The sequence below is a fragment of the Lissotriton vulgaris genome, chromosome 8 (genome assembly GCF_964263255.1).
Source record: "Lissotriton vulgaris chromosome 8, aLisVul1.2, whole genome shotgun sequence".
In the NCBI taxonomy this organism is placed as follows: Eukaryota; Metazoa; Chordata; class Amphibia; order Caudata; family Salamandridae; genus Lissotriton; species Lissotriton vulgaris.
In genome coordinates, this window is record NC_141696.1 from 551924544 (window position 1) to 551952233 (window position 27690).

The 27690-nt window shown below is 39.3% G+C and overlaps 1 long non-coding RNA gene across 1 annotated transcript in view; it reads left to right on the forward strand.

Annotated features, from left to right (window-relative positions):
* The first annotated feature begins 1485 nt into the window (after nucleotides 1–1485).
* The window catches only part of LOC147697700 (uncharacterized), a 268884-nt gene continuing 242679 nt past the window's right edge, over nucleotides 1486–27690 (forward strand). Inside the window, exon 1 of the long non-coding RNA XR_015299296.1 lies at nucleotides 1486–1661. This is a non-coding gene — a long non-coding RNA (uncharacterized LOC147697700). The remainder of the gene's footprint in view (nucleotides 1662–27690) is intronic.

Consider the following 27690-nt stretch of genomic DNA (forward strand, 5'->3'; position numbering starts at 1 on the left):
TTCAAGCGTATTCCTGTTTTTCAAGAATTTGCATCTATTAAAGTATATTGCAAAAGAATGACGAGAAAATAAAAAGTATGAAGTTTAATGTGTGCAGAGAAATAAGTGGTGGACAAATTGCAACAAGTAAATAGTCAGCCTTTCTAGTGCAATGATGTCAAGGATTTTGTGAGGTATCACGGACCTCCTTATTCTTGAACTACTATAAAATGCTTGGCAGTCAAACATTTGTGTTGAAGCCTGGACTGCTGGAATTTGAGTTTGCACTTGGGTCCGGACATGGCTCTTACTTTCAAATAACTCTCCACAAGCTCTGTATGCACACTGAATCGATCCATTGTATCATGGTGACTGTTTGCAAGTGAATATGATGAAATCTCTGGCTTGTAGGCTACCTCCAAAAGCGACAAATTGGGCCTGCAGTGGCCCACCCGAATGCACCGTTGGCCCACCCACCCAAATAAAAATTTCTGGAGCCAGGACTGATGAATAACTGACTTTTCAGACTTTTCGCAAGCGCGACGCAGCTCCAGCAAGGCTCGGGGGTACACCATGTGCACAATGCTGCGTCAAGACCTACGCCTGCTTCAAGCAGGCCACCCGAATGCACCGTTGGTCCACCCACCCAAATAAAAATTTCTGGAGCCAGGACTGATGAATAACTGACTTTTCAGACTTTTCGCAAGCGCGACGCAGCTCCAGCAAGGCTCGGGGGTACACCATGTGCACAATGCTGCGTCAAGACCTACGCCTGCTTCAAGCAGGCGCAGGGTTTTGACGCAGCATTGCCCTGAAAGTGACGGAGTGAAATCTCATAGATTTCACTCAGCCACTTTCAGGAGGCGCTCCTGCGCAGGAACGCCCCCCCCCCCCTGCGCAGGAATGCCTCCTTATGGCGCAGTGCTTTACAACGTGACGCATCTCCTAGATGCGTCACGTTGTAAATAGGGCGCATTGTTTGCGCCGCAGTTGCGTCAAATAAAGTGACGCAATTGCGCCTCATAAATCTGCCCCTGCGTTCTTAGCTTAACCCATCGTAGCCCAGTTGAGCTCCATCAACTTAATAGGTCTAACAAGCCAAATAAAAAGATAAATAAGCAAAAAACTTGAGACCGGACTCTCTTGTACATAATGACAGAAAGGTGGTAATCACCAAACACTGAACGGTACCGCACACGGGCCGCTACCGGCCCTGGAGTGCCCTCTTTCCCACCGCTAGACAACAAGAAGTCCACCCGACACTGAACCGCAGAGCGCAGCCACATCTAAATCTTCCTGCACAGGCGGCCGCGAGAAACACGTAAAGAATCTATACACGAACGGTCAACACAGCCGGCTCAAATGCGGCTGGCCCACGCTCTCCGACTTTAACACTTCCGCTGCAGGTGCAGCATAAGCGGTCTCTTCCGGTGCAGAAAGGTTATTTCAGGATTGGATGAGCCGGCTTTTTCTGGGCGGATCATATTTTCTAACCAATCGCATGGCTTACTAGAAAGTGCAGTCACAAAGACCCTCATAGCACCGCCTCGAGCCTGTCAATCAGTTAAAAACACAGCTTTAATTCTGATAATTTCCTTTATTTTCGAATACTAAAGTTATTTCGAGATGGATGAAAAGTTGAGACACTCAGACGTTTGAGATCTTCTGTCGGAAGACGGGAGGTAAGGCTGGCTTTCTTGACCCGCTCTCTGTTGCGTACCATTTGATATTTCTTTTCCACACTATTCCATTATCTAATGAACACTATTGTGTATATTCTTAGCAGTACATATGCTGTTTCACTCAACTCTATGTTGCATTGCTACCCTTCAAATGTCGGTTGTCGTTGCATATTCTGTTTTAAATATTTCCATGTTCAGCTGCACACCGCTCTACTCTATTGCTGACAATTCCATTGTGCATTGCACTTAATTCCCATTGCTTTAAACACCTTTTCCTCTATTATTACAAACTGTCCCGTATCCTGCTGTTATTTTTTGTAACATATGCTATGTGGCAAACATTGCTCTAAATATTGCCCCATAATATTTCGTTCTGCAATGAACACAGGTCCATATACTATTGTGAACCATGTCAAATATGAATCCACACAATTTTGTACGTTGTTTCCCATGTTTATTATTCCGTTTTACAGCATTCTATGGACTATTTATAATTATTCTATATTTTTTTGCACAAAATGCATTATTCTATTGAACACCTTTCAAAAAGTTCAAGTACATGCCCAATTGTTAGTCCAGGGGAAATAAACAGTGTTACAAACGGAAGCATACTGGTTAACATAAAAGATCAAACCTTGACGTAGTATTTTACATAACCTGTCAACCAGAGTCAAAAACAGGGCATCTTCTTGTATACTTTTTTTTTTCTTCCTGTAATACACAATAAATTAGGCACTTAAAGATAAAAAATTATTAACTTAAAGGGCAGTGAACAGAATCTTCTTGATCAAAGGATTTATGTGAATTTAAGCGATCGCCAAAGAGACTGCTTTTGTATAAAAACGTTTGAAACGACTCGGTCCGAAAGACAAAACGTTAAAAGAAATTTCTTGGTCAGTAGGAAAAATAACACGCATAATCCTCTGAGATCTGTGGTGATGTCCTTAAAGTGGCAAATGGGAACTACCAAGGTATTTGTCTACACGCTCTAAAGTAATGTTCAGAAATACATAATAAAGTTAGAAATTCATGCTTTTAGAACTTTGTTGTGTTTTAGACATGAGGTAACTAGAGCGCATTTTGACTCAGTGGCTTCAGCAACTTATAAACTTTCGACCCAAACACATAGAACAACAACATAAGGATGCAGGCGCACCTCTAACAGATGTGGAAATGGGAAGTGAGTGATAGACACATAGCCAAAGTCAATGGGAGGGATTGATAAAAGAACAACCAATCACAAGTAATATTTTGGGATTGGGCCGATGTGGCATGATCCAGTACAGGTGGGTTGTAAGAATGTGCCTTGAGAGCATGGATTTGGAAAAGGTACTTTAGGGGACCTCCCCAACAAATAACGAATAGAAAAAAACGAATAGCATGTTTTGGAGTGGGAAAGGATGTGGTTGTTGCAGCAGAATTCAGTTACATCCACTTTAATTTGTGACTGCAATAAAAAAAAAACATTTTCAAAGTTTTCCTATTTCGCCCTCCGTCTAATTACAAAAACGATTTATATATTTGTAATAATTGATTGTTGGGGTTGCTTCATAAAACCTTTAGGCTAATTACAAATTGTTAGACTCTTTTTTTGACAGGCAATAAGTTGTACCACATTGGTCAGTTCCGCCGTGATGAGTGACGGTTTCTCTAAGTATGTTCCAAATTCATATTTAGGCTTGTGCCTTGGTTACATTTGTAGCAAAGCGAGAGAATGCATTTTTTTAAAGAAAATGTAAAAGGTATGCAAGACGCTCTATGATCTATTGTCAGCCCTATTCAAGCCTTAGAAAACATGACTGTTCATCTAAAATTGCTGGTCATATAGTCATGGGAAATTTGGCATTACTGTGCAAGCTATTGGATTAGTGTATGAGTCTCGTAGTATTAGTATAAGAGCAGCATCTAATCAACTTGCACATTTTTTAAGTTAAAAAAGCGTGATGTTAAAGTCTTAGACAAACAACACAAAAGTTACCTTTTTCCTAAATTTGAACAGGAAAACCTAGAGACAACTGATGCTGTAACCCAACTAGTTTACTAGTTACAGTCAATCCGTGATCTAAACAAGATTTAATTAAATACATATCCAAGTTGCTAAATTACAAACTTATATGTAAAAACACAGTCTTAAAAAAAATATAAAAACATATATCATACAATCTAAATGGTAAATGCTGTGTAAAAAGATTTGTCATTATTATTGGCAAAGACTTTTTTTTGTGCAAAAATATTGGACAATTTACCATGAACAATTAGCCAAATGTAGGAAAAGGGAACTTTTGTGTTGTTTGTGCATTTATACCAATCCCTTTTCCAAGGGTCGGGGTATCTCCTTTAATTTTGACACTGTTAAACTCTTGAGCCATGCATAGTAAGTTTTTCTATTGTCTTATTTATTTTTCATGCACTCTCAAGACTCTTTTCAGATTATTTGCAAGCTATTTTGTATTTTCTCATTTAAAGAAATGTGTTGACTTTTGTGTCAGTCCCCTCATTCTTCACTGTTTTATGTATGTGATGTTTTATATTTGCCTTCTGTTTTACCTTTGTGCCTGCTTTTTTAATTTTGCTTTATGCTGCTGTAAATTCAGATGGTCTATGAACTCATGTTATTGTTCGCTGTGTTCAACATGTATTATGGATGTTATAATGGACAGACTGGGATGAACCTCAGCATCTTCCTATTCATTCCTATATATTTTGGGGCTTTGCTAGTGTGTAGTCCATACCTCTTTCCGGGTACCAACACTCTGTACATATAAAGGGAAATCAATAGATTTTGTTGTAGGTTGTCCAATACATTTTATATTTTTGACTATGGGCAAGATTTTTCTGGAGCAAATTTCACAGAGTTTGTTCCCTGTTTAACATGGTAAGTGTATTGTGGCTGGATTATGCTTAGTTGATAGGAAACCTCTACTTGCCAGCTGTGTTTGTTGGGGATCTGTTAAGCCGGGTATGGAGGCTCAGTGAACTAATGCATCCACTGCAGGAGCCTGTGTGTGACCTAATGCTATGAATACATAAGAGTTGGGGTAGTAAAGTATATAGCTCGGTGCCGCCGCCGCCTCAACTACCAGTCCCTGTTGGTATGTTTACAATAAATTCATAATAAGGGGAGGTTAACATAAACAGTTGTCATTGACATATCCAGTACAGTTTGGGTAACTGTTGAACCATCTCAAATAACAGTCCACACATTCATCATGGTTCACTGAATATTCTGATCTTCTTTATTGGCAAATACTTGAATCTGAACTGTACAGTTGTCTAAAATATGATATGTTAACTGCTACAGCTGACACATGTTTTACAGAAGACCGCTTTCTCGAGGCTTGAAATTAGTAACTGTGGCATGTCTCCTTTGTTATGACTAAAAAAATGACAATTCCCTTTTCATATGCTTTTGGTAAAGAGACAAAAGTCTCTGAGGGGTTTTTTAAACCAAAGGTAAAGGGTGAGCCATATGTTGTATCCAAGGTTGCATAGAGATTGACAAATTTACAATTGTAACAACATTTAAAGACAATACTGTCAAAAACCAAATTTATGAGAATGTGCACACACACAAAAGGGTTTTTTTCTTTTCAAGAATTTATTATATATTGGTACAAAAAAGTTGAGTTTTAAAATTTTCACATTTATTCATAAAAAACATTAAAAAACTTTGTACATCAAAGTATAGCAAACTATGTCGACGCGGCGTTTCGGTGATGTGAGTCGTCACCTTCTTCAGGACAATATTTCAATTAAAACCACTATAAATTTAAAAACGCAGAATATACAGTTACTTCATATCAAAAAATCACAGTAGTTATGTTACAAAACAAAACTCAACCATTTTTAGCTGACCAGCTCGAAAAATTCTTATTCTTATACTTGTGTCTGACATCAAGGTTCAAACCATGTGCATTCTCATCAATTATTAAACTATACAGAACAAAGTTTGTTAATTTAAAAAAAAGAAGAAAGAGCAAAACATTTCTAAATTAGACAGATTTGTATAACAGGCCTATATCGCATTTGTTAGTCTCGCAACCTACTATGGTCATACCCTTCTTTGGCATCCCTCACTTAATTATTGCAACTATTGGGGACTGGAATACTTTTTATTCCTTTTCCTTTCACACGTCGCACAATCATGGGCAGTTGGTTTTACTTGGTAATTCATTTCATCCATGCCCCTGGGTGTATTTATTTATTCCCCCTCTAACCGTAGACTTTATTGATTGTACCTGTTCCGGTTAGTATTTATTTTTGAATTCAGTAAATAACATACATACCTAAAAAAGCTGTTGATTGGTCGCTTTGATCAATGGGCGATTCCAAAATTTTCCAGCATTATCATGATTTCTATAAATTACAAAAAGGTGTCATCAGTTCATCTGGCGCTAACTCTTCTCAATGAACTGTTTTTCTGTTTATGCTGTCAGTTTACCTTATTCCTACGATTATTCCTTTTAGTAGGAGTGGAATTCGATTATTTTCTTCGCTATTGAGCCCTCTGGGTAGAATTATCAATGTACCTGTATGACAAATAGAGTTATTTTGTTGAATTTTATTGTCTAAGTTGCCCTCCTATTTTACATATATACTCACTGCACTTGGACCGATGTTGTTTAATACATACTATTTTTCATTTGTTGGTTACGAAACATTAGGGTAAATCCAAGCAAATAGCATGTGATTTAAGGTCAGACCTTGCCATATTTTCCACAAAATCTTTTTTGAGGTGGATCCTACCTGTAAAAATAGTATGTATTAAACAACATCGGTCCAAGTGCAGTGGGTATATATGTAAAATAGGAGGGCAACTTAGACAATAAAATTCAACAAAATGACTCTATTTGTCATACAGGTACATTGATAATTCTACCCAGAGGGCTCAATAGCGAAGAAAATAATCGAATTCCACTCCTACTAAAAGGAATAATCTTAGGAATAAGGTAAACTGACAGCATAAACAGAAAAACAGTTCATTGAGAAGAGTTAGCGCCAGATGAACTGATAACACCTTTTTGTAATTTATAGAAATCATGATAATGCTGGAAAATTTTGGAATCGCCCATTGATCAAAGCGACCAATCAACAGCTTTTTTAGGTATGTATGTTATCTACTGAATTCAAAAATAAATACTAACCGGAACAGGTACAATCAATAAAGTCTACGGTTAGAGGGGGAATAAATAAATACACCCAGGGGCATGGCTGAAATGAATTACCAAGTAAAACCAACTGCCCATGATTGTGCGACGTGTGAAAGGAAAAGGAATAAAAAGTATTCCAGTCCCCAATAGTTGCAATAATTAAGTGAGGGATGCCAAAGAAGGGTATGACCATAGTAGGTTGCGAGACTAACAAATGCGATATAGGCCTGTTATACAAATCTGTCTAATTTAGAAATGTTTTGCTCTTTCTTCTTTTTTTTTTTAAATTAACAAACTTTGTTCTGTATAGTTTAATAATTGATGAGAATGCACATGGTTTGAACCTTGATGTCAGACACAAGTATAAGAATAAGAATTTTTCGAGCTGGTCAGCTAAAAATGGTTGAGTTTTGTTTTGTAACATAACTACTGTGATTTTTTGATATGAAGTAACTGTATATTCTGTGTTTTTAAATCTATAGTGGTTTTAATTGAAATATTGTCCTGAAGAAGGTGACGACTCACATCACCGAAACGCCGCGTCGACATAGTTTGCTATACGTTGATGTACAACGTTTTTTAATGTTTTTTATGAATAAATGTGAAAATTTTAAAACTCAACTTTTTTGTACCAATATATAATAAATTCTTGAAAAGAAAAAAACCCTTTCGTGTGTGTGCACATTCTCATAAATTTGGTTTTTGACAGTATTGTCTTTAAATGTTGTTACAATTGTAAATTTGTCAATCTCTATGCAACCTTGGATACAACATATGGCTCACCCTTTACCTTTGGTTTAAAAAACCCCTCAGAGACTTTTGTCTCTTTACCAAAAGCATATGAAAAGGGAATTGTCATTTTTTTAGAGTACCTAAAACCCCATCCCTTTTCATAAAAAGGGTTTCTCCTGTATTTTTTCTCAATCCTTTGTTATGACAACATTTTTAATCATACAGTTTCTAAGACCTCAATTTCAGTGCTTTCCAGTTTCGTTAATATACAGGTGGTAAACACCATTTCTAATGAAAGGTAAGAAGGTGACCTACAGGGTAAATTTTCTTAGTGGATGCTTCAATAGTGATATCAGCGATCCATTGAATGGCAATGCAGCCTCACGGTGTGCAGGTATCTTATCCTATGTGAAGGAACCACACTGCAAAGCGTTGAATGGAATGGTTTAGAAGTTGAATTGTTTTAATATATAACTCACTTACACCAACATTTTTGGCGCTACCATGACTAATACAGTAACCATGTCTCTTACCTACTAAACAAATATGTGTTTAACAGTTTTCAAAATGGAAATGTAATAAATTTACTCGCAGAAATAAAGGTAGAGAATTCCATATGTTTACCATGGTTGTAGAGAAAGAAACATTTCCACACATTACAGTTCTAACTTTCAGGACAAACTGAGTAGTAAATCATACATTATTTATCAATTTAATTTGTGTAAACTGAATTTTGACTCAATTAAATCAGAAGTATCTTGATTAATTATGCTGTGTACAATATCCCTAGACTTAATAACTATTCTACTTCGGATACGCAGTCAGTGTAGCTGTTTATTACTTGTCCACCATAAAAAAATGAAATAAAAACTTTCTGTTGTCCCCAAACTGTATGTTCTTGGCATTGAGCTATTGGGAGTTGAAACCTCTGGATGTAGTACGATCATGCCTGCAGTTTCCCTCTTATCTAGAATAATTCGTATCTCATCCAATGCCGATTGTATGGCAATTTCAGTGCCCCTACTTTGTCAGAACCATAGCTACCACTGACAAAACGACCCTGATCTTTCTAGAAATTAAGCCATTTTCTTGGCCACAATTCTATCAGGAATTTTTCTAACTGCACAGAAATCTGCTTTCGTTGATCAGGCGCTGAAACAGATAACAAGGTGCTGTTGAAAATGAGGTAATCTGACTCCAGTAGGTGGGGCAAGGGATAAGGATTTAAGTATCAAAATTGGTCAGATGCTGGCTTGGGAACTTGATTTTATAGTGTCAAGATGTTTTAATACCTCTTCATGGGGGACTGGTTCGAAATAAGACCGAAAGAAGACCAGCATTCGACTTCACAATGAAGTGGCAATCTATGATGAACCTACACAAGAACAGGATTACAATCAATCAATCAGGGGTTTAAATAGCGCTACTCACCCGTGAGGGTCTCAAGGCGCTTAGGGGGGTGGGGGGGCGGCTCCGGATCAGTTGAAGAGCCTGGTCTTGAGGTCCCTCCTGAAGATGTTCAGGGTCGGGGAGCGTCTTATGTTCACCGGGAGCTCGTTCCAGGTCCTTGCTGCGATGTAGGAGAAGGCTCTACCTATGGTCTTGTTTCTGCGGATGCGGGGGACTTCTGCCAGGGCGAAGTTGGCAGAGCCGAGGTTTCTCTTAAGGGCGTGGAAGGAGATCCTCTCGTTGAGGTATTTGGGTCCAATGTTGTTGAAGACTTTGTAGGCGTGGGTGAGGAGTTTGAAAGTGACTCTCTTCTCGACGGGGAGCCAGTGGAGGTCGCGTAGCTGTTGGGTCATGTGCTCTCGCTGCGGAATTCCGAGGACGAGTCTGGCCGCGGCGTTCTGAATGGTTTGGAGTCTGTGTAGCAGAGTTCTGTTGCGTAGAGGGCGTTGCCGTAGTCAAGTCTGCTGGTTATGAGTGCGTGGGTGACAGTGTTTCTGAAGTCTGGGGGGATCCATTTGCAATCCATTACACATTTGCAATTACATGGTAAACAGAATGATAATACAGAAATGTACTAGTTTATCACAAAACCTTTGAGACTTGTTGTAGTTATAGTCAGCCTAGTTTGACTGGAACTACGTGATTGAAAACTACCTCGAGGATGGGTAAACTCTTTTAGGGCCTTTATCGCTCCAAAGCAATGACTACTCTGTGTGGTAAGGTCTCAGTAATTCCTGTCCTTTTGGCAAGTTACGACCAAATCAATGAGTTGCCCACACTGCTTTATACATGTTATCATTTTGAATGTGGTAAGAGGGAGATTTTGAAACAAAACTCTGAAGAAGTTTTATCCCTGTTGATTTACATTGAAGAGTAGGAGATTTTAGGTGGGAGACACCACAAATAAAGCTATTTTGGGATTAAAAAATAGGGAGTCTCCAAATTAAATCAGGCGTGATGGCGTGTCTGCTACTTCTAGCCGTAAGATGTTTCTTATTTGAAATGTGGCTTCTACATGATGTGAAGTAACGATCTGTCCAACATAAGGCATTAAATCTCACAGATTCAAATCCTGTGGCAGCTGGCATAAATATCAATTCTAATGTACGACCTTTCCCATGTATGGGCCTGATGACTGGTACGTTTAATCCAGGTTATCAATGAACTCCCCTAGTACAGGATCTTCCTGATCTAATGAAATCATTTAAAATTTAAAAAATCTTAGCTTTAAAGGGTACTGCCTGATTGCTTCATAAATCTGTTGAAGCAGATTAACTAATTTATCAAGACAACGATTTAACAGCCAGAAGATTTGCTTAATTTCTGAAGGGTTACTAAAGCAAATTCCTTGGAGTTTTGGATTAAAGTATCTCAAGAGGAACTGCACACACATTTCAGATGGTTTTCATGAATTACAACTACTAACCACCGCCTTATACCCTAGAGCCTCCACCTGGTCTTAATGCAAGCTCTTATATCTATGTGGTATAGCTTTATGCAAACCTCGGTTATCCTGAAGCCAGGCTTCTTTAATGCATAATAAATCACAGATAGGGAAGTATTCAACTGTGTATCAGCAGTGAGTATACATTAAATAGTGAGCAAAATAAGCTATATGAATTGCACAACTGTAGGTCTCGAACTGCCATAAGGTCCTCGGGATCAAAGAGGAATTCAGGTGCTTGATTCCAAGTGACAGTGATTCTTTGTTGATGCCTAGCTTCTCAAGACATGTTAGTCTTGGGGGAGGGGGATTGGGGGGGGGAGCACAGACCTACTCGGCTGCTTCTTTACTGAACAGGCATGGTGCGGGGCAGGTGCAATATTAGCATGCTTATTCGAAGATTGTGTAATTTTGTTGTGAATGCGCATAAATTCAGCAGACCTTTCTTCGGTCTGGTAAAGAAAACCGCAAATAGAGAGGAAACAAGTAACAGAAATAAGGAGATGTAGGACACCAAAAAGCTTTTAGCAAAAAATGCGGGGCCAGCCACAAGTTAACAAAACTAAAAACACAATCTTGAGAAAAACGTACAAAGACTTCGAAGACATGAAAAAGTCTATCAGCTATAACAGTAGCTTAAGAGTCCAAAACGATTCAGCATGGGCAGCCTACGTAACAGCTGAAACAAGCACAAAATGGGTTACTTATAACGGAAAGATATACAGCTGTGCTGTACTTACCACTGTAAAGTTGATTACAACAATTTTTGTACTATGGGTTTTAAAAAGATGTCAATGTATTCAGAGATGTGTTCTGTGGGTGACCCAATCCCTGAAATGATAGGGCTACCTGGAGTTAAGCTACTGTTCTTATGTATCTTAGGCAGAGTATATATGCACGGGGCTCTTGGTGATTGATTAAACAAGTATCAATACTCTACCTCAGTCAAAAGGCAATCGTCTCACCAGTAACTCAGTCTCTGTTTGATCAAAGAAGTTACTTCTTATACGAGATTGGTGATAGCAATTTGGCTACTAATTAGTAGGCTATAAGTAAACTTGCTGGACAGATACTATAAATGATATGTATATCTGCACAATATGTATGATCTTTGTCGTCCATCGCACTTGGTACTTGTATATTTGTTCTGGCTCTGTGAGCTAGCTTGCTGAGATTTCAAATAGTTATACAACATGTAAAAGTACCTCTCCCATACATTTTATTATCTTCTGTTTCATTATGACGTGTATTATTGGAATATAATAGTAAAGGATGTTATTCTTTACATTCTCTGTATCGGCTATCTAGCATATGTGGTTATATTTAAATTACTTAGTCTATGCCTCTACTATACTGCGTTGTAAATTTTGCTCGCTGTTTAACTGGTATTTTCTGACCTATAACATGTCTTTACTTTTTCTACATTCCTAAACATATATTTGCATATGAATGTTCTTCACAAGTGGGTTTGGAATGGGTCCACGTTATTAATTAGACACTAATATGGTGCTTACAGTACACAACATGCCAATAATAGGATTAACTGGTGTTCCCAAACATTGAATATGCGGTACTGTATGTTTGACACTACAAGATGGCATTGACACTGCTGGCCCTGCCGTCAACGGTGGGTTTGAAATAGATTTACGTTAGAGTTTTAGAAATGTATATATGGTGCTTACAGCTTGTGGCATTTCGATAAGCGGCATACCTAATGTCTACCTACCATTGAGGATGGGACACTGTATGTTCTTAATACTCCAAGATTGCGCTAACACGGCTGGACTTGCAGTCTTCGGCATGCGTGGAGTTGTTATCACGTGACCGCTCACCTGCATAAACTTGCAGGACGTGATTCTTCTGCGTTCTTCTTTACTGGGGAGCGGAATCTGGTTGCCTTTCGTACGTTTTTGGAATTCTCAGGGCAAGACGGGTAAGTGATGGGCTCAGTGCCACACTAAGATTTTTAGGACTCGTGACTACAGCTATTTTACAGGGACTCGCAAACATAACCAGTACAGGTTGCACATATGCATTGTATCTGTTGGGACATATTTGGATTCTTCATGTGCTGTATGATTTTTGGGACTCGTAACTACAGCTATTTTACAAGGACTCACAAACACAACCAGTAGAGGTTACACATATGCGTTGTGTATGTTGGGATATACTTTGATTCTTCATGCACTACGTATTTTTATAAATACAAGGAGCACAAGATGTTTTCCAGGACATGGTTCCAAGCTAATTATGGGTGCAAGATGAGGACTTGTAGCAGAGGACTTATATGGCCATACCAGTTACTGTGTTGCATTAAAATTTACAACCAACATTGTATTTTAGGCTGACTTTGTATTAAAGGAGGAGCTGTAAGACTTTTGAGGTATACTCGCTTCTCAGCAGACTTAACATATATCTATATACCGCATGATGGTTAACATACTGCAGTTTCTCCATAAGCAATTGTATTTGAAAATGTGAAAACATGGTATTTCAGTGCACTTATTATTGGCAAGTGGATTTAATATAGACAGGTTGACAGGACTTGAAATTTATATGATGAGGCTGTCACATTTTTAACATAACTTTACTATCATCTTTGCTTTAGTTTTAACACAACTTTGTTTGCCTACTCTTTGCAGCATTGGAACTTATCATGGCGCCAGTTTGATTTCCCACGCCATAGTGATATTTATGGACATCGCTGCTTTCGGGTAACATGTTTATGTCCGTGGTGCGCTCTTGTGATATGGTTCCCATACCTTCCGCAATGGCACTGCATGGGTGCTTTTTACGTGTAACATATAGATGGTTTTCCTTACCATCTGAACTTCCACATCTCTAGACGAGCTGGTTTCTTTTCTTTGTTTTTTTGGGAACGTTTTGCTATAAAACATATGTAGGTAGCTTTCTCTTCTAATTACACTTATATTGCATTTTGAAAATCAAGGTTCTTGACATTCACTTTACCTTGTCTTTAGACTCTTGAGTGTTGGTTTCTACATTAGATATCAACCACAAGACAATATTCAGACCTTTTTTTCTATTTGTAATAAGTAATTTCTATGTTAGCAGACTAGATTATACTGTCCAAGGTCAGTACGATCCTTGCTTTACAGTGTTAGTTTTGCTTATCCGTTACTTCAGATTCGTGGAATGCCTCGGATTCACAACAGTTGATATACACTTGACACTCTGAGATCCTTATGGATGATTCCAGTGTGACAAAGCTTTGGAAATACCTACATTACATCTACTTACCAGGTGGGTGTTTCTTATGTGATCTTGGGTACACGTAGTTGATCTGCCGTTCCACACGGGTGATGTTTATATGCTGGTGCATGGACACATCTCTGTGAATATTCACTTAATAATATTTTGATAACACTGAGACGTTTGAGATTCCGAGCTTCTTTTGGAATAAAATCTGGCTTTTATTTTCATCTTCCTCCTTTCCTCGTTTTCATATTTTCTTTTCCTACTCTGGCTTTTGTACTAATTTTTGTCACTTTTATCTCTCTCAAAACCTTTGTACAAAGATTATTTTAAACATAAACGACATGTATGTAAATATCTTTATCAACCTTGAAAAAGTCAGGATTGACGAAACACGTGTTGGCTGAATTCTTTCTGGAGGCTGTGTTTGTTTCCGAAATAAACCAAAAGTTCTTTTTCATTAACTGAAGTACATAATTCATGATTTTGGAATGTACTAGTATGTGGATAATTGAAACCTATAAGAAGGATATAATGTATTGTGTTCTATGAATCATTATCCACTACTGTGTTGGGTAGTGGGACTTTCTGATAGAGTACTTTTTTCAATTCCTTTACACTGTATCCTTATGTTGTACTGCACAAAACTGGGAAAGCAAAAGCAGGAACATAGAAATAAGCATTCACTATGTGGATATATCGATCCAGGGTTTTAAGAGCTCTTTATGGCACCCCTTGTCTTCTTCTTCCTGCAATAACTGAATTTGGCCATTCATAGTTAAAGAAAAGGTCAAATAGTAATAACTTTAGTAGTCTAGTAGTCCACGAGACAGTTTCCACTTTAAACAAGATGGAAGTACATTAAACATTACACACTTTAAAGACAATGTAATGACTATTCAGACACGAGATGTTTACAGTGTAAAATGTAATTCACACATCACCATATCAAAATTAATTTTATATGTCATACTTGGATGAGTAAGATGCTACAATCTAGACATTTTAATTGTAGAACACAGTGTAACCCTACTAATTCAATCATCAGGGGGCTTTACCACTGATTTCTTGAGAAATATTTGGCTTCCGCTAATACATTTGTAACAGACCTAATCTAAGCATATGTATCAAGCACCTTTTTCATTTAGCTGCAAATTTTTACTACGCAAAAACCTGAGCATTAGTTGTGTCTTACAGTACTTTCACCGTTACAGAGTAGCTTCACTTGCAATGTGACATAGATCCCTTTAATAAAATATGAATGTAGATATAATCTTCCATCATAAATTATCAACCTTTCAGTGTTCAAGGCTGCTGATGAGATGTCTATGGCATCCAGATGCCTTTACAAAAACGTATTCTTAGACTCTCTGCAGGGTCTGTAACTGCCTTTAAGCACAAACTGACAATAGCTGGTCATTGCTCATTTATTGGGCTACGCACAAAGTGCCAAAACGGTTTTTAGTGCTTAAAGGTAAGCATAGAGCTCTTTTCCTACATCTCCCATAAAATAAATAATATTTCAGTTCAAAGTCTAGAATGAGATAGGACACACGGGTACGACTTGATAGGCGCTACCTTTTATTTATATGCTTTAATTATTGGTGGTAATGAGTAGCCGTAATACTGACCAGTACAACACAGCAGGCCATTAAAAACTGCAAATACATTCCCTGTCACACATGTTGAATGAAAATTCCAATTTAAACAGTTCCTAAATAACAACCCTGTACTTATACTGAGAAATATTAATATTACATTCAGACAAACTCAATTTAAAAGAAGATTTTTTTTCCTTCCAAAGACTAAACATCTGTTTCAAACAATCTGAAAGCCCATTTAGGTGCCCTTGAAGGCCTACTGGAGTACTGTCTAGTTGTCAGCATAGAGCAGCATGTTCAAATGCCTATCCAAACTTTTTGGAGGCAAAGCATTTATCACAGAAAGTGTAACTAGTAGAAATCTCTGTGAGACTACCTTTCAGCATCCTTGTATAATCTTTGAGCTCTTAAGACTACTGCATCTCACTGTGTAGTCTCACCTTCTTCATAAAAGATTAGGGGTCAGATGTAGGTCGCCCAATACCGGTCGGTAACGGCCGAAATTACCACATTTCGGCCGTTACCGACCGGTATTGGGCTTTCCAGATGTAGGTGGCATTTTTTAAGGATTTTTAAGGATGTAGACAGCACTCAAGTTAGTGCATTCCTCAGTTAAGGATTCGTTATTTACCACCAACTAGAAGTTGTTGGTAAATAATGAAAATCCTTGAAAAAGCATTTTTTTTGCTTTTCCAACTGTGCCATGTTGCAGACATACATGAATGGCAATGGCAATTACCGAATCGGTAAATACTGATTCAGTAATTACCGAAACTTACCGATTCGGTAATATTTTCGGAAAAATTACCTACATCCCATTTGCCTGTTCTTAAATACCTAATTGGTATGATTCGGTATTGAAGAATCGGTAATCTGGGATTGCCTACATCTGGCCCTTAGGTTCATATGTACTAAGATAATATCCCATAGCCTCAGAATGAGAAAAAAACTTGCTACATCTGGCCCTTTGTTCTCTCTGTAGTAATTAAAGTCAGGTGGCATGGCTTAAACAATCGTAGCGTTAGCGTCCAAGGTCACCATGCAAATACGGGTTGGAAGACAACCGTTATCTGACCAAGTCTTTACCCCAAAGCTAATACATGTTGTAAAGGACCAACATTGCATTACAAAGTAATCTCTCTAGGAGCTTCTTGTGCACCTCTATTGAAAGTGAACCTTGCCAGCCTATCCTCAGGAAAAACCCTTTAAACAAATAATTCCCATGACAGCCAGCTACTTTTCCATTAGATGGCCTCAGCGGCTGCTAATCAAGAAGTTGGCATAAGGAATGGGGAAGTTGTTTGTATATGCAAATTCACTTCATATATGCTAATATCAGCTATCCTAGCATTGAAGTCTATTGCTGGTTTATTGTTTCGAGACCTACTTTGTTCTATATCGTCTTCCAAAGCCAGTAAACATGTACTATTCTTAGATGGATTACATTATACAACCATTTATTGAGGTTTCAGAGAAATTCTCGGTTAATGTTTTGGGAAGAAATTGTATCTTCTGAAGGGTGAGCAGAAAGTTGGTCAGATTGGTTTACAAAGGGCTTTTGGGATAAAAGTTGACTAAAACTTAATTGGGGGAATGATTTTTGTAGCTGTTGAAAAACAGTTGAGTCACATCACAGATTGAGAGGTATATGGCGTGGAAAAAGAATTAAAAGAGGTTGGGAATAGAGAAGGAGAAAGAAATTTGAAGGCAATGTCCCTTTTAAAGAGTATCAGCCCTGCTGAGAAGTGCTGGATCCCTAGGATTAAATGCATCATTGCTGTACTCAGAAGTGCAGGTGTTATGACCTTCATAGACCTTGAAAAATCATAAAAAGTTTACCAGATCTGCAGCTCTAGTAACTTGAATAATCTTCTCGACCTAACTGTAATGCTCTTTACTGATTAACTGGTCTCAAATTGTAAAATCCTGGGGAAATAGTTTATTTCACAGACCCCCTTTTTTCCATTATCACACAAGAGAAAACATTCAAATATGTGAGTACAGCATGTATGCTATACAAAAAAACATCCTGTTGGATTTAATAAGCTAAGTCTTTGCTCCATGTAGGATGAAAATCTAGCTTATTTATAGGGTACACATCCCCCAAAGACTTGCCGCTTTAGTTCACTAACAGCATTGTCATCAGGGTGAGGGGCAGTAATGTTTCTTAGTTTGTTTTTGAAAAACTCTTGCTTTTAATAAATATATTACTTAAGCACGATGGAAATGCACATTTACATTGAAATGGCCTCAAAATTTCCCACTAACATGCAGTTTAACAGATTAAACTATATTCCGTACAAACAGTAATGTTTGGAAACCTGGTTTCAGCACATATTTATTATTTCCACATCAACAAGTAAAGTGTCCTGATTTGTTTTAAACCTAATAATATCTTTCTTTCATCACAAAAAAGTATTTTCCTGCCTGCAAATGTATTTTTAAATATTTGTACTGTTCTACAAGCTATTTAAATGTACTGAGTTAGAAAAAAACTGACATCCTACAGCGTTTTGTTTCACACTTCCTGTACCATAGCAGGAGTTATAGAAAGTTCACTTAATATCCTCTAACTTTGCAGTCAAAGAAAAAAGTAAACGCCAATCTCCAGGATAAAATAAACAGCAATTTGTAAGAAGACCTAAGCTGACATTTGATCTCTGGCTTTGAACACAGCAAATGTGACAAGATAAAAACAAAGTTTAAACGTACCTTTTCTGCTTATTCGGTTTCTGAATGAACGACAACACCTGTTTGTGCCAGCTCAAGCTCACTCACCATAACAGGCCATAGACCCTAAAAATAGTCCTCCCTCAAAAAATGTGGCTTGCCAGAGCAAGTGGACTAGTGGATCTTTGAGGCCTGCTTCCATGTGTTTCAGCCCTGATAGTATAGTAGCTTTTTTATATGATCTGGCTTGATAGCACAGCTTTTGCCAGACAATTATGTGAGAGTGCTTGTGGTCCACACAGCTGTGATCATTTTGTTTATTTATCCCGCTGCCGGAACTTGAAATTTCCAAGGCACACATTATGACACTGTAATGCTATTAAAGTGCCTTGGATAAGTAGATCATTTACTGTGTTTTTCTCAGCACGTATGGGAGGATGGCAGTCATTACTCATTTTTAAAGCCTACAGATAGTTGGTTTATTTCATATATTCTCACAGGTTACCTTATTAATCAAGGGATTTAATGTTGGTTACCTTCACTGACACACCAATAGTATATATGATCTGCATTGTGAGAATCCCTGTTAAGACCTGTTAGAAGAAATAGTATTTTTATTTGCAAAATGTAATGATGTATACATTTGCAATTTTATGGCTGTATGCCTGATGATTGCCTTGTGGGAAAGCATACCATCAGTACAGTAGGCCTGAGTTGGTTATGGTTACAAGCCTATGATAAAACCTTGATTGGTGTTTAGGGAAATGTTCTGCCTGATGCCATAGGTCTGGCCTGTTATGATGAAAAGTTATTGCAACGGTAGGCGTGTCCTATTCATTGTGAAAAGCATACAGTAAAGCCAGTAGGCCTCTAACAGTGGACTGTTATCATTCTATGTTTGAGGCCGCCAAAATGTATTTGGTTACATATAATCTCACAGATTTTCAGAGTAGGCAAGGGTTTTGGTGTTGGGCAACCTCTCTGTCAAACCCTGGGAGTAGAAAGTCACTGTGATGATTCTTTTTAGGCCCTATTGAGAGCTGCTCTATATTATTTTGCCAACTGTAACTTTGTACATATTTGTAACTTTTATAAATGTATGCCTGATGGATTCCAGCTTCTTAGTAGGCCTGGGTTGCAAATCGTGTCAAGTAATTAGTTAAAGCTAGATGCGTATCAGTTCACTGTGGAAAGTTATGTCATAATCTGTATGTGATGTGTTTAAAATCAAAAGTTATGATAAAGAAGGCATGTCTTACCTTATTATTGTGAAAAGCATGCATAAATGTAATAGGCTTCTCATGGTGAATTGTTATTACACTGTGCTATAGCCTGCAGGCTGGTATTTTTTTGCATAAAATCTCACAAACTACTGTAATAGGCAAGGGTTTTGGTGACCCACCTGAGCAAAGTACATGGATAGACGATTTTCAACATGGCAGGCCTTATTAGGCTCCATTAGAACAACGGCCCCAGCAGCGCTTGGATGCCTGGCTTCACCTTGGGGGTGCCCAGTAGTGGACATTTCACAGGAAAGCCAGGAAGGGTTCCACAGCGGTATGAATACAGCGCTACGAGACCTCTGGGTAGAAGTGCGCTATATGAATACAAACACATTTACATTTACATATTATATTGTTTGCTAACTGTATATTGTACATATTTGTAATTTTATTATGTTGTTATGGCATACCTGATAGTTGCCTGTTGCGCAAAGAAGTTTGCTCCACGACAAAAATAGAGGAAAATGATTCTCAAACCATTGCAAAGTGTATTTAACATCTATTGCTTATAAATCGTTTTTCTGTTGGAATGTAGGTTGTTGCAAAGAAAGATTTGACATATAAATAACCTTTGTAAGAATATAAAAAGGTGAAAAAAAGTATTGTGATGAATTTGTGATGCTTTTGTGATAAGAAACCAATCAAACCTATTGCCCTTAATTTAGTTGCATTTTTCACTTTTCAGAAGCAAAGATTAAGGTATTTGTGTTGTTTCCCGTTATGAAGACACAGGACCAACCCAGTGTGCTGTAATTTTTACCCTGCAAAAATCTTTATTTTATACGGGTGCCAGAAAACCAGTTTTTGCAGTTTGTAATATGTTAGGCGCTGATGGTGCAAAAAGCATGTGTCTATGCCTATTCTTGTCCTTACCTTGTAAATGTATCATGGAAATGTTGAGAATTATCTGTACAACATCAGAAATCCATGAAGAAAAGACAGCTCAACAAGGTTGGAGGGTGCAAAGGTAGGGGAGAAGGCAGGTGTGATACAGGGTACCTCCTTCTAAGTAAAGTCATCTCTATCCCGCTCCAAGGCAGAAGGAGATAATAAGAGGAGTGACTTTTAGCACCCTGCATGCCACACTGGTGGGGTTGGGTACAGGAGGGAACAGAAAAGGTGAAAGGTTGTGTCATGTGAGCAGGTGGTGTGAGTTGTGTCAGTGTAATAAAAGGGAGAGCATAAGAAGCTGTAGAGTTAGTATGTGTTGACATTCTGCTACTGTGGTGGTGCAAATCCAAGGCATTAATATCAAGTGGCCCTACTGGAGGAACAAGTGAACAATGATAGTATCCTGCTCAAGACTGACAGACTAGAAGAGCGGAAAGAAGGCCCCACTTCCTTCGGTGGCCACAAAGGCAGGATCAAGAATGGGAGCTTCACAGAAGGCAATGACAGGACCTTTGACCATCAGAAACAAGTGCAGTGGTGCTTGAGCAGTGGAATCCCTTGACTGCTAAGTGTAAGAAATGTGGTGACAGTAGCGCTGTGAAGACTGGTTGATATACAAGTGCTTCAGCAGGCAGTGCCTGTGGCACTGGGACTAAGGTTAAGGTTAATATTTGAGGCATTGTCATTGATAAAAGATCACCAGGATGCCAAATACAAGAACAAATACGCCAGAGGTTGTTAATTTCTGATAAGCCAGCATCCACCTTCAGGTCATATGTGATACATTTATTTTGTTGCATGTATGCATGTATATGGTATTTCTATGGCACAAATCTAGCCAAAAGGCAATGGAATGCTGTACATGGTCAAAGGCAAGCTTAAAGTCAACGAGTAATAGGAGAAAAGCTAGTTTGTGGATAGTTAATGCTTTGTGATATAGTGTGTATTAAAGAGGTGATCCTTCACCCCTTTTCTAAATTAAAGCAGTGTTTGAGAGGTCCTGGTGAATATTGGGATGTTGTTCCAGATCGTGAGTGCATAGACGGAAGAGGCCTGTTGTCTTGTGTTTTATCTTTTTACACTTTCTGGTCTTCAGTCTACTGGTATCCTGGCTGCAGGTGTGCCGACAGCCAATATAGATGGTGGGCTTACCTGTAAGATAAGCTGGAGTGCTTACTGTGATGGCTTTGTAAGTGATACAACTGGTTTTGAAGATGGTGCCAAGGGGAGCAAATGGTGTTCCACCAGGATGGGGATGATGTAATTATATTTCTTCAGGCCCTGAATGAAATGTGCTCTGCTGTGTAGGATGGCCTAAGAGGAGGTAGTGTAGAGGTGGAAGGCCATGGATAGGGCATTACCTTCTTTGGAGAGTACAATGGTACAAACATCAGTTCTGAAGTTGCTTTCTGAAAAAAATATTTTACTTTCCTTAGAAGAATGAACTGATTCCAGGCTGCCTTTGTGTTTTTTGGCAGTGTGTTTCTTGAGGGTATGATTGGCGTCCAGGGTGAATCCATAACACTTGCTTGCAACACTAACAGCCGCCAGCCACAATAGTTTCCTTCTTCCCTGGGGTAATTTTTAATGAAGAATGTTAGAACAGCTGAAATTGGTTCAGGAATAGCACTTCTCTGGTGCTATCTCCCACCAGGCCCCACTTGCCTCTGCAGTCCGGTGGAACACCCTTGTTGCAGCTTCCAAGTTTCTGGCCAACAATCCAAATAATCTTAAAAATATACTGGTGGATCTCTGGAAAGATCATGTGGAAACTAATTTCACTAAATCACCATCCGCCCCTGTAAAGCAAGTGATAAAGTAGAGCATGGGTACTCGTAAACATTTACCCAAGGCCAAAAAGTATGGTCTGTAGTGTGACCGAGGGCCACACTGATTTCAGCAGGGTGGAGGTAGGGGGTCTAGGTGGCTCAAGGATTGTGTAAGGAGGTCTAAAAATATTTAAATAAACAGGTAAGCATTTATTTGCAGGTTAATAAATGCTTGCCACTTTATTTAACATATTTTTCTGAATATTATTGTTCACCTATGAAACAGGAGCTCGTGCTGCTGTTCATCAAGGGGGCCACATGCAAAGGTCAGGATGGCAGCAAGCGGCCCCCGGGACTTACTTTGAGTATCGGTACAGTAGAGGATGCTTACTTTTGGTACATTTGTAGGTTCCCATGTAAACAACTAATATGTCTTTTTAGATACGGTCTACCAGACAGTGCAAAGTGTTGGTTGGCAAAAAGACTTACTGAGGGCTTAAAGAGGGCTTACAGCCGGCACTGTGCTTACCATTTATTGGCATTGTTGTTATTCTTATTTGTTTGCTTTTTATTCATCAGCTCATGTGGGTGTTACTGCCTCTCCTTGAGTTTGTTTCTCCCCTGAAGAATGGGTTCATTACTAGTGCACTTCCATTGCTCACTTTTGAAGTACTACTTTTTCTTACTGGTTAAGCTCTCCGGGAGAGTTCATGTTTTTCCAGCTGTCTCACTTGTATACTGCTCTTCCCTCCACTGCCACTACTTTGTGTGGCCCTCTCTAGCTCATGTGCTTTGCTTTCTCCCCCTACACTACACTTTGCTCTCTCTCTCACCCATTTTGCTTTCCCAGCCCTCTGTATGCTTCTCCCACCTGTGCCCTCGGTGTTGCTTCAGCCTTCGCTCTCCATATTGCTTCTGACCCTGTGTTGGTCTACCCCCCATATTACTTCCTTCCTCACTTGCACTAACTGGGTAACTTTCACCAGCCGCACCTCAAAAAATAGATTAGACAAAAAAAAAATGATTTACTAATCCAATCCATATTGGTAAAAGAAAACCAAAAAAGTGCCAGCATCATTTTGTAGATGTACACATGCATGTAGTGTGTGCCTATAAAAGGAGGCAGGCAGACGTGTCATAACACCCTTTTTTTTGTTTACTTTTAATCCATTCTGTTTAGACTCATGGTTGCTGTAAAGCATCGCTAAAAGCCACTGGCAAATCCAATAGGCTCCAGAGGCGGGACTTGTTGATTTTTCTAGTGCTTGTTTAGCATAAAGCGGTCTTTGATGCCTCACACCACCACCAACTCTTGAAACAAATGCATATTAATTGATTACCTAGCTCAAGAAACAATCTCTGAATGAAAAATGCGCAAAGTGAAGCATGAGAGACGTTCCACAGATAAAGTTTCAACCCACTTTTGACAAAGACTATGTCCTTTAGCCGTCTCTGACACGCACTCAGAAGTAGTTCCACTGATCGATGTTTGCCATTCTGAGCTCTAGGATAGAGTATGTGCCCTTCAACTGTAAATGCACAGTATTCCTTGTTTCATTAAGCCGCATTGCAATGGTTCAAATGGTTGCTCAGCAACAGCCAAAGCAATTTAGTTGCTAAGGCTTCAACACTGATTCACATAACAGAAAAAATGTAAGATGATTAAAGCAATTAAATGCTCGCCACTTACCCCTGCTGAAAACTGAAGCTGATTAGTTTGAATCTGGACAGAGCTCACCCTACCTTTCTTGCACAATGAGGTGTATACATTTAGTACCATTAGACTGGGTTATAGCAGCGCCTATTATACTCCTTTAGGATACCAAGCAGGGAATGGCCTAATGTCTATGGCAAAAGGATTGTGTTTTCTCGCTTTTGTTGGTGTTTAATTTAGTTGTAAGTAGTGTATATCCTTATATTTTTTCTTTGTTGATGCTAGTCTCAAGCATAATACACAAAAAGGGAATTATCAGCGAGTCCAAAGAGTTTGCTGAAAGTTCATTAGATAACATTTTCTTTGTAGGCCAATAGACAAGAATGTTTCTTCTTTTCAATATATCACAAGGCATGAGCCATGACACAATATCCAAAATTGCTTTATTTTATTCTTCTAACATTACAATCCAGCCCGGCCAACACGTTTCACCCTGAGACGGACTTCATCAGGGCAGTAATTGAGCATATATGTACACTCTTAAAAACACATAATAACAAATACATATTTATTATACAAATCAACACTTAACAAACAACAGAAACCATGGCTTCCCACACACTCAAACAATACATCATTACTAAAATATACCACACATAACTATTTCCATATTGCACTCTATATTAGATTTGTCATGATCAACACCCAAACTAACCAAATAACATGTTGTAAAGTGGGATATTATGTTTTATGGTTGTGCAACCTTACCATGTAATATTATCACAATGCCTTAAAGATGATCCTTCGATTCAACAACAATAATCCTTAACTAAGTCCTGTTAGTGTGGCAAGGAGCTGTCAGACATTAATGGAGTAACATATGGTATGTATTTTACTATACCATTATGGTGCATAAGTAATTGACATGACCCGAAAGAAATCCAACATTAATTTATAAAAATAGAGCTGATTGTTATATGAATTTAGACACCAACACAAACTTTGTATCATACATATAACCGAAGTGATGATTTTTAAAGCAATAGAAAATAAATGCATTAAATACTGCAGACATTTAACATTGTGGTCAATGGAAAATTCATCTAGAGACAAAAGGTCACTTAGGGGTTGAGTTCCTTTCCACCCTCTCAGGGTAGAGATCTTTGAGGGGCCTAGGGCCAAGTTTGAACAGTCAGAGTATTTTATTTTTTGCTCAAAATCTTTTTATTGATTTTCAACAGCCACAAGTACAGGTATCGGCCAAAGAATACAGTGTGTAAAAGCAGTCAGCAGTGTGGTATATCAAGAGAGGTATGCAGTTTGACCACTTCACAGTTCAGGGAGCCCATGTGAGGGGAGATATAAGGAGACCAAACATTGGAAACGTTGGGGTCCCAAGACAAAGTTCTGCAGCCCGTTCACTTTTACCTTGCTCGGTGAGTAAGGGTGCAAAGGTAGCTTCGAACAGTCATTCAACTTGAATCCAAGGCTGATTTTTCCATAGGGACACTACTGCCAAGAAGAAGATGGAGGTACACCAGAACGGGGTCGTTGCCGAGGTCGGTTGCTGTTCCTGGGAGCTACTCTCGTTGTGCAAAGTTGACTTACGGGGTCAGTCACCAGTCTGGTGACCAACAAGCCTTTGTTTATGTAATAGTAATCCAAAGGAACTTCGGCTGTTGGAGGTCCACAGGAGTGAGGTAATGGCTTGAGACTTCAGAGAGAGCCTAGAGTGCACTACACACCTTTTCTTTGGGCCAGCATTTCTTTGGTTCCAGCATGTCGGTTTACCTGCAGTTTCAAGGGGCTGGTGCCAGTCCAGGGTAGTCTGAGACTGCTTCTGGCCCCCCAAGGGGTCCATCAGCCAGGTAGTGCTGAGTTTTGGCCATGGACAAAAGTCTGACGCAGTGCCAAGCAACAGTGCCACAGACATCCAGTATCCTTCTCTTCCTTTGTGACAGTCTTCTTGCTGTCCTTCTTTGAACTATGTCAATCAGATCTGAGATTCTGGTGTTAGGGGTGTCGCTTAAATCCTGGACTTATGGGGGTTAGGGGCACGGGAGCTACTAGCAAATGGGCGGCTCCCTTCAGTGAATCCGCCTGAGGCGACATCTGAGTGGGTAATTTTTCCTACCCAGAACCCACATTTTTTGCCATCCTAAAGATAGTAGAAGCTTTCTTGGAGGTGCCCACGTCCTGCATACCAAATTTCCCGCCTTGGTCTGGTCCAGCACGCTTGGAGGCAAGGAGGGGGCTTTGCCTTCCACGGGGAGAGAGCCTTCTTGCATATGCATATCAGAGGTGGTAAGAGCCTTTGAAGCTACCCCGCTCTGATGTCTCACTTCACTAGCCCACTCAGGAGGAGCAAGGTGTGACCTCCTTCGTGTCTAATCCTTTGTTCTACCTCAGGGGAGCATGCATACTACCTGGTGGGAGGCCAGAACTCTGTCTTGGTGGCATCTGGGGCGGTAAAACCCAGGCCTGTTAGCCAAAGTACATGTCGGTTGGGGTAACCAGGTGGGCAACCTCTAAGGAAGCCACCTGGATGCATGCCAGCCTTCCCTTGACAAGAGAGTTGAGTCAAGGTAGAGAAGGAAAGTTGTTTAACATCAAACCCAACATATTTAGGTGGTACCCTAATGGAGCTAGCAACCTGGGTATGCCTTGGGTACTAGGCCCATGTTATCCTGTGGACCGCCTATCACTTATGGTGTATTTTAACAGTAAGGTCACTATAGAGACATGTATGTTTGCACTCACATGTCTACTCAATTAATATACTGCACCCTGCCTCCTGGGCTCAAGAGGCCTGCTCTAGTGGTGACTGACATATTCTAAAGCAGTGCTGAGACTTTGTCACACAAGTTGAGGACAAAGTCGAATTGAAACAGTGAACACTGTTCCTGCAGTCTGCAATGGCAGGTTTTCTGTCATTAGCCTACCAGTGCTGCAAGCCCTTAGTACCCCTTTAACAACCGTTCCCTGGGAAGCACAGGTACCACTTGCTTACCAGGGACTTATTAGGGCGGTAAGCTCTTGTCAATTGGGGATACCAATTACACATGTCCTCTTTAGGGGAAAGAACACTGGCACTGGAGCCCGGTTAGCAAGCTTCAATGCACTGTCAGAGTTGAAAACTATCATCTAGCAGGTCAAATGGGGGCAAAAAGTGTGTGTGGGGGGGTATTTGCAAACAATCCAGTTTCCTACAAATGTGCATTATAAGTCATGTTGATCTGAAAGACATTATTTATCCCCCTATTTTCTGTAGAAGAGAGGAGGCCTTCAGCAAAAGACTCTGTTCTTATGACATATTGCCTTACTACAACATCATCACATCAAATTCTACTCACTTTGTAAAATCTTGTATTGTCCTACTGGTTTATAGTGGACCAGAATCATGTAGTGGTTGATTGGTAAGTCACTCCCAATTGGGTTCTCAAAATAAAATTATAAACGGCCCCATAACTATTGTATCCAAATCATATATACTGGACAAACCATCCCCAAATCCTAAATGCACATGCTGCAATGATATTCAAATGTACTCATTCTTCCGCTATCATCCTCTACTCACCCCATGCCATGACATACTCATTCATATTATATCCAACCATATATATCAACTAACATTCACAACATTTTCCATTAGTGCCACATACACACTTCAAGCTTTCACAGTCTTACGCACCTAAATCTACCAAGACACATATTTTTTCAAGTATGCACACTACTAATATCTAAAGTCATAACAAGCCACAATGGTGAAATCCCCCACACAACATATCTACCAGCCACGTGCTGTTCCGCACAACATTAGTTCCCACACCACTCACATGCAGAGTGTAGCAGAATAAGCAAGGCACAGCACCAACACGAAAAAATCCTTGTTATCGGGCCCTATATAGAGTTCTTTACTTAAAGTATATAGCACCCAATCCGTGCGTCCCAGAGTTCAAATCTACTGATTAATCCTCTGTCCCTGTGATGGAAGCAGTGCATGTCTCGTTAGTCAATCGCTAACTCGTTTATGCAAACTGGTATTAGTAGGCACTTATCAGCTCCAACACAAAGCCTGTTTGTGATCAAGCCAGTTTAACAACTTTATACACAAAGAGCACTATGCCCAATCAATTGGGCCCAGAATATAAATCCACCAATATCCGGTTA